This window comes from Oncorhynchus gorbuscha, linkage group LG12, assembly GCF_021184085.1.
Source record: "Oncorhynchus gorbuscha isolate QuinsamMale2020 ecotype Even-year linkage group LG12, OgorEven_v1.0, whole genome shotgun sequence".
Classification (NCBI taxonomy): Eukaryota; Metazoa; Chordata; class Actinopteri; order Salmoniformes; family Salmonidae; genus Oncorhynchus; species Oncorhynchus gorbuscha.
In genome coordinates this window covers 48,345,176-48,359,801 of record NC_060184.1, presented here as the reverse complement: position 1 = coordinate 48,359,801, position 14,626 = coordinate 48,345,176, and the positions used below count along the sequence as shown (strand labels likewise).

At 38.5% G+C, this 14,626-nt stretch overlaps 10 non-coding genes across 10 annotated transcripts; all 10 read left to right on the top strand.

Moving 5' to 3' along the window:
- Positions 1-448: 448 nt before the first annotated feature.
- On the top strand, positions 449-521 carry trnar-ccg. The gene has a single exon. It is a non-coding gene; the product is annotated as a tRNA-Arg (tRNA).
- Positions 522-1,907: 1,386 nt separating this feature from the next.
- On the top strand, positions 1,908-1,980 carry trnar-ccg. The gene has a single exon. It is a non-coding gene; the product is annotated as a tRNA-Arg (tRNA).
- Positions 1,981-3,361: 1,381 nt separating this feature from the next.
- trnar-ccg lies at positions 3,362-3,434 on the top strand. The gene has a single exon. It is a non-coding gene; the product is annotated as a tRNA-Arg (tRNA).
- Positions 3,435-4,816: 1,382 nt separating this feature from the next.
- Positions 4,817-4,889, top strand: trnar-ccg. Its single transcript has one exon. It is a non-coding gene; the product is annotated as a tRNA-Arg (tRNA).
- Positions 4,890-6,269: 1,380 nt separating this feature from the next.
- trnar-ccg lies at positions 6,270-6,342 on the top strand. The gene has a single exon. It is a non-coding gene; the product is annotated as a tRNA-Arg (tRNA).
- A 1,392-nt stretch (positions 6,343-7,734) lies between these two features.
- Positions 7,735-7,807, top strand: trnar-ccg. The gene has a single exon. It is a non-coding gene; the product is annotated as a tRNA-Arg (tRNA).
- Positions 7,808-9,184: 1,377 nt separating this feature from the next.
- trnar-ccg lies at positions 9,185-9,257 on the top strand. The gene has a single exon. It is a non-coding gene; the product is annotated as a tRNA-Arg (tRNA).
- A 1,385-nt stretch (positions 9,258-10,642) lies between these two features.
- On the top strand, positions 10,643-10,715 carry trnar-ccg. The gene has a single exon. It is a non-coding gene; the product is annotated as a tRNA-Arg (tRNA).
- A 1,376-nt stretch (positions 10,716-12,091) lies between these two features.
- Positions 12,092-12,164, top strand: trnar-ccg. Its single transcript has one exon. It is a non-coding gene; the product is annotated as a tRNA-Arg (tRNA).
- A 1,377-nt stretch (positions 12,165-13,541) lies between these two features.
- Positions 13,542-13,614, top strand: trnar-ccg. The gene has a single exon. It is a non-coding gene; the product is annotated as a tRNA-Arg (tRNA).
- Positions 13,615-14,626: the final 1,012 nt, after the last annotated feature.

Here is a 14,626-nt window from a genome sequence, read left to right as displayed (position 1 = left end):
TCATTTCAAAACTTGAGACATCTATGGCTTTGTGTTTTGTGAAAAAACTGCACATTTTAAAGTGGCCTTTTATTGTCCCCAGCATAGATTGTACATCTCAATTGTCAGTAGGAACCACATTTGTTTAAGCAAGTCAGCCATATCAGCTACAGTATGTTTTTTTAAGGCAGTAAATGAGGCTGAATGAACTGTTTCGCTGCCAGACAAGGCTACGCTGATAGCCAGGTGTAGCAGTGGTAAGGATGTTTTGGTGCTGAAAAGAAAGCTCTGCTGTTGGGAAAGCTTTATATGGGGCCTAACTGTTTGTGGGTACCGTTTGTCACTGTTATAGTGCAATGAATGTATTCTTTAATGTTGTATTGTCTTGTGTAATGGCTTTGCTGGCATGCATCAAAACGTTTCAAGTATGTTTGCCCCACCAAGATGTAATTTTCTTTTGTGAATAAGAGATCCAGTGGCCTAATGGATAAGGCATCAGCCTCCGGAGCTGGGGATTGTGGGTTCAAGTCCCACCTGGGTCTCTTGAAAGCAGCTGTGCATTAAATAAATGGCCAGACATGACTTGGTTCTAGCTAACATCAACTTAAATGAACAGTTTTGCTTTAATCAATATCTGTACTAAATTCCTGATTCAAATAGTGAATTCAAAATACATGAAGCGTTACTCAATAGTAGGAGTGCTATAAAAGTGACAATTGGAACCCCTCTTCCACCAAACAATCTACAGCTTTATTAATCATAAAAACATCTTCATAGTATTCAAATGACTCCAATAGATCTAGTGAGTCAGGATTTGTATTATTGTGAAATGTATTGTGACAAACATGATTGTGAAACTACACGTTATAATAAATGTTAATTTGAATGTTGATTCGTATTTGTATGATGATAACGGTAGAATAGGTTTGTCTACTTGGAGCCTGCTGCTAGTGGCTGTTTTCTTTTAGATTAGTTGTTAGTATATTGTTGTTGTTCTTGAGGCTGGCCAGTGAGGCAGCGTAGTCCACTACTTTTCCCACACTCCACTTGGAACAGAAGAACATGGGCAGGCTGGAGTCTTTGCCCTCTTTGGGAAGGAAGACGTTGAAATAGTTCCACTCTTTCTGGAAAACAAAATGAATAAGATGTAGACTTGTATATAAAACATAATAAAATGCAAAACCCCCCAAAAGACACTGATTCTTTAAATCAGGGGAGTACATGTCCTGTCCCCAACCCCCTCATTCTGAAATTACATTTTTGTCCCCCCAAGTTCTATCGTTGGAATGTGATACAAAACGAGGCTACGGTATACTTTACGACCATGCGGTCACCTCCAAGCAGTCGGATAGGCTGTTTGGAGTGTTTATCCAACTGGTGAAAAAATTAAAAATAATAATATTTATGTCCCCCCCCATTTCGAAAACCAAAGTTGCACCCCTGCTTTAGACTGTATATAATGTATTTTGAACTCATTTTTCATTTCAAAACTTGAGACATCTATGGCTTTGTGTTTTGTGAAAAAACTGCACATTTTAAAGTGGCCTTTTATTGTCCCCAGCATAGATTGTACATCTCAATTGTCAGTAGGAACCACATTTGTTTAAGCAAGTCAGCCATATCAGCTACAGTATGTTTTTTTAAAGGCAGTAAACGAGGCTGAACGAACTGTTTCGCTGCCAGACAAGGCTACGCTGATAGCCAGGTGTAGCAGTGGTAAGGATGTTTTGGTGCTGAAAAGAAAGCTCTGCTGTTGGGAAAGCTTTATATGGGGCCTAACTGTTTGTGGGTACCGTTTGTCACTGTTATAGTGCAATGAATGTATTCTTTAATGTTGTATTGTCTTGTGTAATGGCTTTGCTGGCATGCATCAAAACGTTTCAAGTATGTTTGCCCCACCAAGATGTAATTTTCTGTTGGGAATAAGAGATCCAGTGGCCTAATGGATAAGGCATCAGCCTCCGGAGCTGGGGATTGTGGGTTCAAGTCCCACCTGGGTCTTTTGAAAGCAGCTGTGCATTAAATAAATGGCCAGACATGACTTGGTTCTAGCTAACATCAACTTAAATGAACAGTTTTGCTTTAATCAATATCTGTACTAAATTCCTGATTCAAATAGTGAATTCAAAATACATGAAGCGTTACTCAATAGTAGGAGTGCTATAAAAGTGACAATTGGAAACCCTCTTCCACCAAACAATCTACAGCTTTATTAATCATAAAAACATCTTCATAGTATTCAAATGACTCCAATAGATCTAGTGAGTCAGGATTTGTATTATTGTGAAATGTATTGTGACAAACATGATTGTGAAACTACACGTTATAATAAATGTTAATTTGAATGTTGATTCGTATTTGTATGATGATAACGGTAGAATAGGTTTGTCTACTTGGAGCCTGCTGCTAGTGGCTGTTTTCTTTTAGATTAGTTGTTAGTATATTGTTGTTGTTCTTGAGGCTGGCCAGTGAGGCAGCGTAGTCCACTACTTTTCCCACACTCCACTTGGAACAGAAGAACATGGGCAGGCTGGAGTCTTTGCCCTCTTTGGGAAGGAAGACGTTGAAATAGTTCCACTCTTTCTGGAAAACAAAATGAATAAGATGTAGACTTGTATATAAAACATAATAAAATGCAAAACCCCCAAAAGACACTGATTCTTTAAATCAGGGGAGTACATGTCCTGTCCCCATCCCCCTCATTCTGAAATTACATTTTTGTCCCCCAAGTTCTATCGTTGGAATGTGATACAAAACGAGTCTACGGTATACTTTACGACCATGCGGACACCTCCAAGCAGTCGGATAGGCTGTTTGGAGTGTTTATCCAACTGGTGAAAAAATTAAAAATAATAATAGTTATGTCCCCCATTTCGAAAACCAAAGTTGCACCCCTGCTTTAGACTGTATATAATGTATTTTGAACTCATTTTTCATTTCAAAACTTGAGACATCTATGGCTTTGTGTTTTGTGAAAAAACTGCACATTTTAAAGTGGCCTTTTATTGTCCCCAGCATAGATTGTACATCTCAATTGTCAGTAGGAACCACATTTGTTTAAGCAAGTCAGCCATATCAGCTACAGTATGTTTTTTTTAAGGCAGTAAATGAGGCTGAATGAACTGTTTCGCTGCCAGACAAGGCTACGCTGATAGCCAGGTGTAGCAGTGGTAAGGATGTTTTGGTGCTGAAAAGAAAGCTCTGCTGTTGGGAAAGCTTTATATGGGGCCTAACTGTTTGTGGGTACCGTTTGTCACTGTTATAGTGCAATGAATGTATTCTTTAATGTTGTATTGTCTTGTGTAATGGCTTTGCTGGCATGCATCAAAACGTTTCAAGTATGTTTGCCCCACCAAGATGTAATTTTCTTTTGTGAATAAGAGATCCAGTGGCCTAATGGATAAGGCATCAGCCTCCGGAGCTGGGGATTGTGGGTTCAAGTCCCACCTGGGTCTGTTGAAAGCAGCTGTGCATTAAATAAATGGCCAGACATGACTTGGTTCTAGCTAACATCAACTTAAATGAACAGTTTTGCTTTAATCAATATCTGTACTAAATTCCTGATTCAAATAGTGAATTCAAAATACATGAAGCGTTACTCAATAGTAGGAGTGCTATAAAAGTGACAATTGGAACCCCTCTTCCACCAAACAATCTACAGCTTTATTAATCATAAAAACATCTTCATAGTATTCAAATGACTCCAATAGATCTAGTGAGTCAGGATTTGTATTATTGTGAAATGTATTGTGACAAACATGATTGTGAAACTACACGTTATAATAAATGTTAATTTGAATGTTGATTCGTATTTGTATGATGATAACGGTAGAATAGGTTTGTCTACTTGGAGCCTGCTGCTAGTGGCTGTTTTCTTTTAGATTAGTTGTTAGTATATTGTTGTTGTTCTTGAGGCTGGCCAGTGAGGCAGCGTAGTCCACTACTTTTCCCACACTCCACTTGGAACAGAAGAACATGGGCAGGCTGGAGTCTTTGCCCTCTTTGGGAAGGAAGACGTTGAAATAGTTCCACTCTTTCTGGAAAACAAAATGAATAAGATGTAGACTTGTATATAAAACATAATAAAATGCAAAACCCCCAAAAGACACTGATTCTTTAAATCAGGGAGTACATGTCCTGTCCCCAACCCCTCATTCTGAAATTACATTTTTGTCCCCCAAGTTCTATCGTTGGAATGTGATACAAAACGAGGCTACGGTATACTTTACGACCATGCGGTCACCTCCAAGCAGTCGGATAGGCTGTTTGGAGTGTTTATCCAACTGGTGAAAAAATTAAAAATAATAAATATTTATGTCCCCCCATTTCGAAAACCAAAGTTGCACCCCTGCTTTAGACTGTATATAATGTATTTTGAACTCATTTTTCATTTCAAAACTTGAGACATCTATGGCTTTGTGTTTTGTGAAAAAACTGCACATTTTAAAGTGGCCTTTTATTGTCCCCAGCATAGATTGTACATCTCAATTGTCAGTAGGAACCACATTTGTTTAAGCAAGTCAGCCATATCAGCTACAGTATGTTTTTCTTAAAGGCAGTAAACGAGGCTGAACGAACTGTTTCGCTGCCAGACAAGGCTACGCTGATAGCCAGGTGTAGCAGTGGTAAGGATGTTTTGGTGCTGAAAAGAAAGCTCTGCTGTTGGGAAAGCTTTATATGGGGCCTAACTGTTTGTGGGTACCGTTTGTCACTGTTATAGTGCAATGAATGTATTCTTTAATGTTGTATTGTCTTGTGTAATGGCTTTGCTGGCATGCATCAAAACGTTTCAAGTATGTTTGCCCCACCAAGATGTAATTTTCTTTTGTGAATAAGAGATCCAGTGGCCTAATGGATAAGGCATCAGCCTCCGGAGCTGGGGATTGTGGGTTCAAGTCCCACCTGGGTCTGTTGAAAGCAGCTGTGCATTAAATAAATGGCCAGACATGACTTGGTTCTAGCTAACATCAACTTAAATGAACAGTTTTGCTTTAATCAATATCTGTACTAAATTCCTGATTCAAATAGTGAATTCAAAATACATGAAGCGTTACTCAATAGTAGGAGTGCTATAAAAGTGACAATTGGAACCCCTCTTCCACCAAACAATCAACAGCTTTATTAATCATAAAACATCTTCATAGTATTCAAATGACTCCAATAGATCTAGTGAGTCAGGATTTGTATTATTGTGAAATGTATTGTGACAAACATGATTGTGAAACTACACGTTATAATAAATGTTAATTTGAATGTTGATTCGTATTTGTATGATGATAACGGTAGAATAGGTTTGTCTACTTGGAGCCTGCTGCTAGTGGCTGTTTTCTTTTAGATTAGTTGTTAGTATATTGTTGTTGTTCTTGAGGCTGGCCAGTGAGGCAGCGTAGTCCACTACTTTTCCCACACTCCACTTGGAACAGAAGAACATGGGCAGGCTGGAGTCTTTGCCCTCTTTGGGAAGGAAGACGTTGAAATAGTTCCACTCTTTCTGGAAAACAAAATGAATAAGATGTAGACTTGTATATAAAACATAATAAAATGCAAAACCCCCAAAAGACACTGATTCTTTAAATCAGGGAGTACATGTCCTGTCCCCATCCCCCTCATTCTGAAATTACATTTTTGTCCCCCAAGTTCTATCGTTGGAATGTGATACAAAACGAGGCTACGGTATACTTTACGACCATGCGGACACCTCCAAGCAGTCGGATAGGCTGTTTGGAGTGTTTATCCAACTGGTGAAAAAATTAAAAATAATAATAGTTATGTCCCCCCATTTCGAAAACCAAAGTTGCACCCCTGCTTTAGACTGTATATAATGTATTTTGAACTCATTTTTCATTTCAAAACTTGAGACATCTATGGCTTTGTGTTTTGTGAAAAAACTGCACATTTTAAAGTGGCCTTTTATTGTCCCCAGCATAGATTGTACATCTCAATTGTCAGTAGGAACCACATTTGTTTAAGCAAGTCAGCCATATCAGCTACAGTATGTTTTTTTTAAGGCAGTAAATGAGGCTGAATGAACTGTTTCGCTGCCAGACAAGGCTACGCTGATAGCCAGGTGTAGCAGTGGTAAGGATGTTTTGGTGCTGAAAAGAAAGCTCTGCTGTTGGGAAAGCTTTATATGGGGCCTAACTGTTTGTGGGTACCGTTTGTCACTGTTATAGTGCAATGAATGTATTCTTTAATGTTGTATTGTCTTGTGTAATGGCTTTGCTGGCATGCATCAAAACGTTTCAAGTATGTTTGCCCCACCAAGATGTAATTTTCTTTTGTGAATAAGAGATCCAGTGGCCTAATGGATAAGGCATCAGCCTCCGGAGCTGGGGATTGTGGGTTCAAGTCCCACCTGGGTCTGTTGAAAGCAGCTATGCATTAGATAAATGGCCAGACATGACTTGGTTCTAGCTAAGATCAACTTATATGATCAGTTTTGCTTTAATCAATATCTGTACTAAATTCCTGATTCAAATAGTGAATTCAAAATACATGAAGCGTTACTCAATAGTAGGAGTGCTATAAAAGTGACAATTGGAACCCTCTTCCAGGTTCCACCAAACAATCAACAGCTTTATTAATCATAAAAACATCTTCATAGTATTCAAATGACTCCAATAGATCTAGTGAGTCAGGATTTGTATTATTGTGAAATGTATTGTGACAAACATGATTGTGAAACTACACGTTATAATAAATGTTAATTTGAATGTTGATTCGTATTTGTATGATGATAACGGTAGAATAGGTTTGTCTACTTGGAGCCTGCTGCTAGTGGCTGTTTTCTTTTAGATTAGTTGTTAGTATATTGTTGTTGTTCTTGAGGCTGGCCAGTGAGGCAGCGTAGTCCACTACTTTTCCCACACTCCACTTGGAACATAAGAACATGGGCAGGCTGGAGTCTTTGCCCTCTTTGGGAAGGAAGACGTTGAAATAGTTCCACTCTTTCTGGAAAACAAAATGAATAAGATGTAGACTTGTATATAAAACATAATAAAATGCAAAACCCCCCCAAAAGACACTGATTCTTTAAATCAGGGGAGTACATGTCCTGTCCCCATCCCCCTCATTCTGAAATTACATTTTTGTCCCCCCAAGTTCTATCGTTGGAATGTGATACAAAACGAGGCTACGGTATACTTTACGACCATGCGGACACCTCCAAGCAGTCGGATAGGCTGTTTGGAGTGTTTATCCAACTGGTGAAAAAATTAAAAATAATAATAGTTATGTCCCCCCCCATTTCGAAAACCAAAGTTGCACCCCTGCTTTAGACTGTATATAATGTATTTTGAACTCATTTTTCATTTCAAAACTTGAGACATCTATGGCTTTGTGTTTTGTGAAAAAACTGCACATTTTAAAGTGGCCTTTTATTGTCCCCAGCATAGATTGTACATCTCAATTGTCAGTAGGAACCACATTTGTTTAAGCAAGTCAGCCATATCAGCTACAGTATGTTTTTTTAAGGCAGTAAATGAGGCTGAATGAACTGTTTCGCTGCCAGACAAGGCTACGCTGATAGCCAGGTGTAGCAGTGGTAAGGATGTTTTGGTGCTGAAAAGAAAGCTCTGCTGTTGGGAAAGCTTTATATGGGGCCTAACTGTTTGTGGGTACCGTTTGTCACTGTTATAGTGCAATGAATGTATTCTTTAATGTTGTATTGTCTTGTGTAATGGCTTTGCTGGCATGCATCAAAACGTTTCAAGTATGTTTGCCCCACCAAGATGTAATTTTCTTTTGTGAATAAGAGATCCAGTGGCCTAATGGATAAGGCATCAGCCTCCGGAGCTGGGGATTGTGGGTTCAAGTCCCACCTGGGTCTGTTGAAAGCAGATGTGCATTAAATAAATGGCCAGACATGACTTGGTTCTAGCTAACATAAACTTAAATGAACATTTTAGCTTTAATCAATATCTGTACTAAATTCCTGATTCAAATAGTGAATTCAAAATACATGAAGCGTTACTCAATAGTAGGAGTGCTATAAAAGTGACAATTGGAACCCCTCTTCCACCAAACAATCTACAGCTTTATTAATCATAAAAACATCTTCATAGTATTCAAATGACTCCAATAGATCTAGTGAGTCAGGATTTGTATTATTGTGAAATGTATTGTGACAAACATGATTGTGAAACTACACGTTATAATAAATGTTAATTTGAATGTTGATTCGTATTTGTATGATGATAACGGTAGAATAGGTTTGTCTACTTGGAGCCTGCTGCTAGTGGCTGTTTTCTTTTAGATTAGTTGTTAGTATATTGTTGTTGTTCTTGAGGCTGGCCAGTGAGGCAGCGTAGTCCACTACTTTTCCCACACTCCACTTGGAACAGAAGAACATGGGCAGGCTGGAGTCTTTGCCCTCTTTGGGAAGGAAGACGTTGAAATAGTTCCACTCTTTCTGGAAAACAAAATGAATAAGATGTAGACTTGTATATAAAACATAATAAAATGCAAAACCCCCCAAAAGACACTGATTCTTTAAATCAGGGGAGTACATGTCCTGTCCCCAACCCCCTCATTCTGAAATTACATTTTTGTCCCCCCAAGTTCTATCGTTGGAATGTGATACAAAACGAGGCTACGGTATACTTTACGACCATGCGGTCACCTCCAAGCAGTCGGATAGGCTGTTTGGAGTGTTTATCCAACTGGTGAAAAAATTAAAAATAATAATATTTATTTATGTCCCCCCCATTTTGCACCCCTGCTTTAGACTGTATATAATGTATTTTGAACTCATTTTTCATTTCAAAACTTGAGACATCTATGGCTTTGTGTTTTGTGAAAAAACTGCACATTTTAAAGTGGCCTTTTATTGTCCCCAGATTAGATTGTACATCTCAATTGTCAGTAGGAACCACATTTGTTTAAGCAAGTCAGCCATATCAGCTACAGTATGTTTTTCTTAAAGGCAGTAAACGAGGCTGAATGAACTGTTTCGCTGCCAGACAAGGCTACGCTGATAGCCAGGTGTAGCAGTGGTAAGGATGTTTTGGTGCTGAAAAGAAAGCTCTGCTGTTGGGAAAGCTTTATATGGGGCCTAACTGATTGTGGGTACCGTTTGTCACCGTTATAGTGCAATGAATGTATTCTTTAATGTTGTATTGTCTTGTGTAATGGCTTTGCTGGCATGCATCAAAACGTTTCAAGTATGTTTGCCCCACCGAGATGTAATTTTCTGTTGGGAATAAGAGATCCAGTGGCCTAATGGATAAGGCATCAGCCTCCGGAGCTGGGGATTGTGGGTTCAATTCCCACCTGGGTCTGTTGAAAGCAGCTATGCATTAGATAAATGGCCAGACATGACTTGGTTCTAGCTAAGATCAACTTATATGATCAGTTTAGCTTTAATCAATATCTGTACTAAATTCCTGATTCAAATAGTGAATTCAAAATACATGAAGCGTTACTCAATATTAGGAGTGCTATAAAAGTGACAATTGGAACCCCTCTTCCACCAAACAATCTACAGCTTTATTAATCATAAAAACATCTTCATAGTATTCAAATGACTCCAATAGATCTAGTGAGTCACGATTTGTATTATTGTGAAATGTATTGTGACAAACATGATTGTGAAACTACACGTTATAATAAATGTTAATTTGAATGTTGATTCGTATTTGTATGATGATAACGGTAGAATAGGTTTGTCTACTTGGAGCCTGCTGCTAGTGGCTGTTTTCTTTTAGATTAGTTGTTAGTATATTGTTGTTGTTCTTGAGGCTGGCCAGTGAGGCAGCGTAGTCCACTACTTTTCCCACACTCCACTTGGAACAGAAGAACATGGGCAGGCTGGAGTCTTTGCCCTCTTTGGGAAGGAAGACGTTGAAATAGTTCCACTTCTTCTGGAAAACAAAATGAATAAGATGTAGACTTGTATATAAAACATAATAAAATGCAAAACCCCCCAAAAGACACTGATTCTTTAAATCAGGGGAGTACATGTCCTATCCCCATCCCCCTCATTCTGAAATTACATTTTTGTCCCCCCAAGTTCTATCGTTGGAATGTGATACAAAACGAGGCTACGGTATACTTTACGACCATGCGGACACCTCCAAGCAGTCGGATAGGCTGTTTGGAGTGTTTATCCAACTGGTGAAAAAATTAAAAATAATAATAGTTATGTCCCACCCATTTCGAAAACCAAAGTTGCACCCCTGCTTTAGACTGTATATAATGTATTTTGAACTCATTTTTCATTTCAAAACTTGAGACATCTATGGCTTTGTGTTTTGTGAAAAAACTGCACATTTTAAAGTGGCCTTTTATTGTCCCCAGCATAGATTGTACATCTCAATTGTCAGTAGGAACCACATTTGTTTAAGCAAGTCAGCCATATCAGCTACAGTATGTTTTTTTTAAGGCAGTAAATGAGGCTGAATGAACTGTTTCGCTGCCAGACAAGGCTACGCTGATAGCCAGGTGTAGCAGTGGTAAGGATGTTTTGGTGCTGAAAAGAAAGCTCTGCTGTTGGGAAAGCTTTATATGGGGCCTAACTGTTTGTGGGTACCGTTTGTCACTGTTATAGTGCAATGAATGTATTCTTTAATGTTGTATTGTCTTGTGTAATGGCTTTGCTGGCATGCATCAAAACGTTTCAAGTATGTTTGCCACACCAAGATGTAATTTTCTTTTGTGAATAAGAGATCCAGTGGCCTAATGGATAAGGCATCAGCCTCCGGAGCTGGGGATTGTGGGTTCAAGTCCCACCTGGGTCTGTTGAAAGCAGATGTGCATTAAATAAATGGCCAGACATGACTTGGTTCTAGCTAACATAAACTTAAATGAACATTTTAGCTTTAATCAATATCTGTACTAAATTCCTGATTCAAATAGTGAATTCAAAATACATGAAGCGTTACTCAATAGTACGAGTGCTATAAAAGTGACAATTGGAACCCCTCTTCCACCAAACAATCTACAGCTTTATTAATCATAAAAACATCTTCATAGTATTCAAATGACTCCAATAGATCTAGTGAGTCAGGATTTGTATTATTGTGAAATGTATTGTGACAAACATGATTGTGAAACTACACGTTATAATAAATGTTAATTTGAATGTTGATTCGTATTTGTATGATGATAACGGTAGAATAGGTTTGTCTACTTGGAGCCTGCTGCTAGTGGCTGTTTTCTTTTAGATTAGTTGTTAGTATATTGTTGTTGTTCTTGAGGCTGGCCAGTGAGGCAGCGTAGTCCACTACTTTTCCCACACTCCACTTGGAACAGAAGAACATGGGCAGGCTGGAGTCTTTGCCCTCTTTGGGAAGGAAGACGTTGAAATAGTTCCACTCTTTCTGGAAAACAAAATGAATAAGATGTAGACTTGTATATAAAACATAATAAAATGCAAAACCCCCCAAAAGACACTGATTCTTTAAATCAGGGGAGTACATGTCCTGTCCCCAACCCCCTCATTCTGAAATTACATTTTTGTCCCCCCAAGTTCTATCGTTGGAATGTGATACAAAACGAGGCTACGGTATACTTTACGACCATGCGGTCACCTCCAAGCAGTCGGATAGGCTGTTTGGAGTGTTTATCCAACTGGTGAAAAAATTAAAAATAATAATATTTATTTATGTCCCCCCCATTTTGCACCCCTGCTTTAGACTGTATATAATGTATTTTGAACTCATTTTCATTTCAAAACTTGAGACATCTATGGCTTTGTGTTTTGTGAAAAAACTGCACATTTTAAAGTGGCCTTTTATTGTCCCCAGATTAGATTGTACATCTCAATTGTCAGTAGGAACCACATTTGTTTAAGCAAGTCAGCCATATCAGCTACAGTATGTTTTTCTTAAAGGCAGTAAACGAGGCTGAACGAACTGTTTCGCTGCCAGACAAGGCTACGCTGATAGCCAGGTGTAGCAGTGGTAAGGATGTTTTGGTGCTGAAAAGAAAGCTCTGCTGTTGGGAAAGCTTTATATGGGGCCTAACTGATTGTGGGTACCGTTTGTCACCGTTATAGTGCAATGAATGTATTCTTTAATGTTGTATTGTCTTGTGAAATGGCTTTGCTGGCATGCATCAAAACGTTTCAAGTATGTTTGCCCCACCGAGATGTAATTTTCTGTTGGGAATAAGAGATCCAGTGGCCTAATGGATAAGGCATCAGCCTCCGGAGCTGGGGATTGTGGGTTCAATTCCCACCTGGGTCTGTTGAAAGCAGCTATGCATTAGATAAATGGCCAGACATGACTTGGTTCTAGCTAAGATCAACTTATATGATCAGTTTAGCTTTAATCAATATCTGTACTAAATTCCTGATTCAAATAGTGAATTCAAAATACATGAAGCGTTACTCAATAGTAGGAGTGCTATAAAAGTGACAATTGGAACCCCTCTTCCACCAAACAATCAACAGCTTTATTAATCATAAAAACATCTTCATAGTATTCAAATGACTCCAATAGATCTAGTGAGTCAGGATTTGTATTATTGTGAAATGTATTGTGACAAACATGATTGTGAAACTACACGTTATAATAAATGTTAATTTGAATGTTGATTCGTATTTGTATGATGATAACGGTAGAATAGGTTTGTCTACTTGGAGCCTGCTGCTAGTGGCTGTTTTCTTTTAGATTAGTTGTTAGTATATTGTTGTTGTTCTTGAGGCTGGCCAGTGAGGCAGCGTAGTCCACTACTTTTCCCACACTCCACTTGGAACAGAAGAACATGGGCAGGCTGGAGTCTTTGCCCTCTTTGGGAAGGAAGACGTTGAAATAGTTCCACTCTTTCTGGAAAACAAAATGAATAAGATGTAGACTTGTATATAAAACATAATAAAATGCAAAACCCCCCAAAAGACACTGATTCTTTAAATCAGGGGAGTACATGTCCTGTCCCCAACCCCCTCATTCTGAAATTACATTTTTGTCCCCCCAAGTTCTATCGTTGGAATGTGATACAAAACGAGGCTACGGTATACTTTACGACCATGCGGTCACCTCCAAGCAGTCGGATAGGCTGTTTGGAGTGTTTATCCAACTGGTGAAAAAATTAAAAATAATAATATTTATTTATGTCCCCCCCATTTTGCACCCCTGCTTTAGACTGTATATAATGTATTTTGAACTCATTTTTCATTTCAAAACTTGAGACATCTATGGCTTTGTGTTTTGTGAAAAAACTGCACATTTTAAAGTGGCCTTTTATTGTCCCCAGATTAGATTGTACATCTCAATTGTCAGTAGGAACCACATTTGTTTAAGCAAGTCAGCCATATCAGCTACAGTATGTTTTTCTTAAAGGCAGTAAACGAGGCTGAACGAACTGTTTCGCTGCCAGACAAGGCTACGCTGATAGCCAGGTGTAGCAGTGGTAAGGATGTTTTGGTGCTGAAAAGAAAGCTCTGCTGTTGGGAAAGCTTTATATAGGGCCTAACTGTTTGTGGGTACCGTTTGTCACCGTTATAGTGCAATGAATGTATTCTTTAATGTTGTATTGTCTTGTGTAATGGCTTTGCTGGCATGCATCAAAACGTTTCAAGTATGTTTGCCCCACCGAGATGTAATTTTCTGTTTGGAATAAGAGATCCAGTGGCCTAATGGATAAGGCATCAGCCTCCGGAGCTGGGGATTGTGGGTTCAATTCCCACCTGGGTCTGTTGAAAGCAGCTATGCATTAGATAAATGGCCAGACATGACTTGGTTCTAGCTAAGATCAACTTATATGATCAGTTTAGCTTTAATCAATATCTGTACTAAATTCCTGATTCAAATAGTGAATTCAAAATACATGAAGCGTTACTCAATAGTAGGAGTGCTATAAAAGTGACAATTGGAACCCCTTCTTCCACCAAACAATCAACAGCTTTATTAATCATAAAAACATCTTCATAGTATTCAAATGACTCCAATAGATCTAGTGAGTCAGGATTTGTATTATTGTGAAATGTATTGTGACAAACATGATTGTGAAACTACACGTTATAATAAATGTTAATTTGAATGTTGATTCGTATTTGTATGATGATAACGGTAGAATAGGTTTGTCTACTTGGAGCCTGCTGCTAGTGGCTGTTTTCTTTTAGATTAGTTGTTAGTATATTGTTGTTGTTCTTGAGGCTGGCCAGTGAGGCAGCATAGTCCACTACTTTTCCCACACTCCACTTGGAACATAAGAACATGGGCAGGCTGGAGTCTTTGCTCTCTTTGGGAAGGAAGACGTTGAAATAGTTCCACTCTTTCTGGAAAACAAAATGAATAAGATGTAGACTTGTATATAAAACATAATAAAATGCAAAACCCCCAAAAGACACTGATTCTTTAAATCAGGGGAGTACATGTCCTGTCCCCATCCCCTCATTCTGAAATTACATTTTTGTCCCCCAAGTTCTATCGTTGGAATGTGATACAAAACGAGGCTACGGTATACTTTACGACCATGCGGACACCTCCAAGCAGTCGGATAGGCTGTTTGGAGTGTTTATCCAACTGGTGAAAAAATTAAAAATAATAATAGTTATGTCCCCCCATTTCGAAAACCAAAGTTGCACCCCTGCTTTAGACTGTATATAATGTATTTTGAACTCATTTTTCATTTCAAAACTTGAGACATCTATGGCTTTGTGTTTTGTGAAAAAACTGCACATTTTAAAGTGGCCTTTTATTGTCCC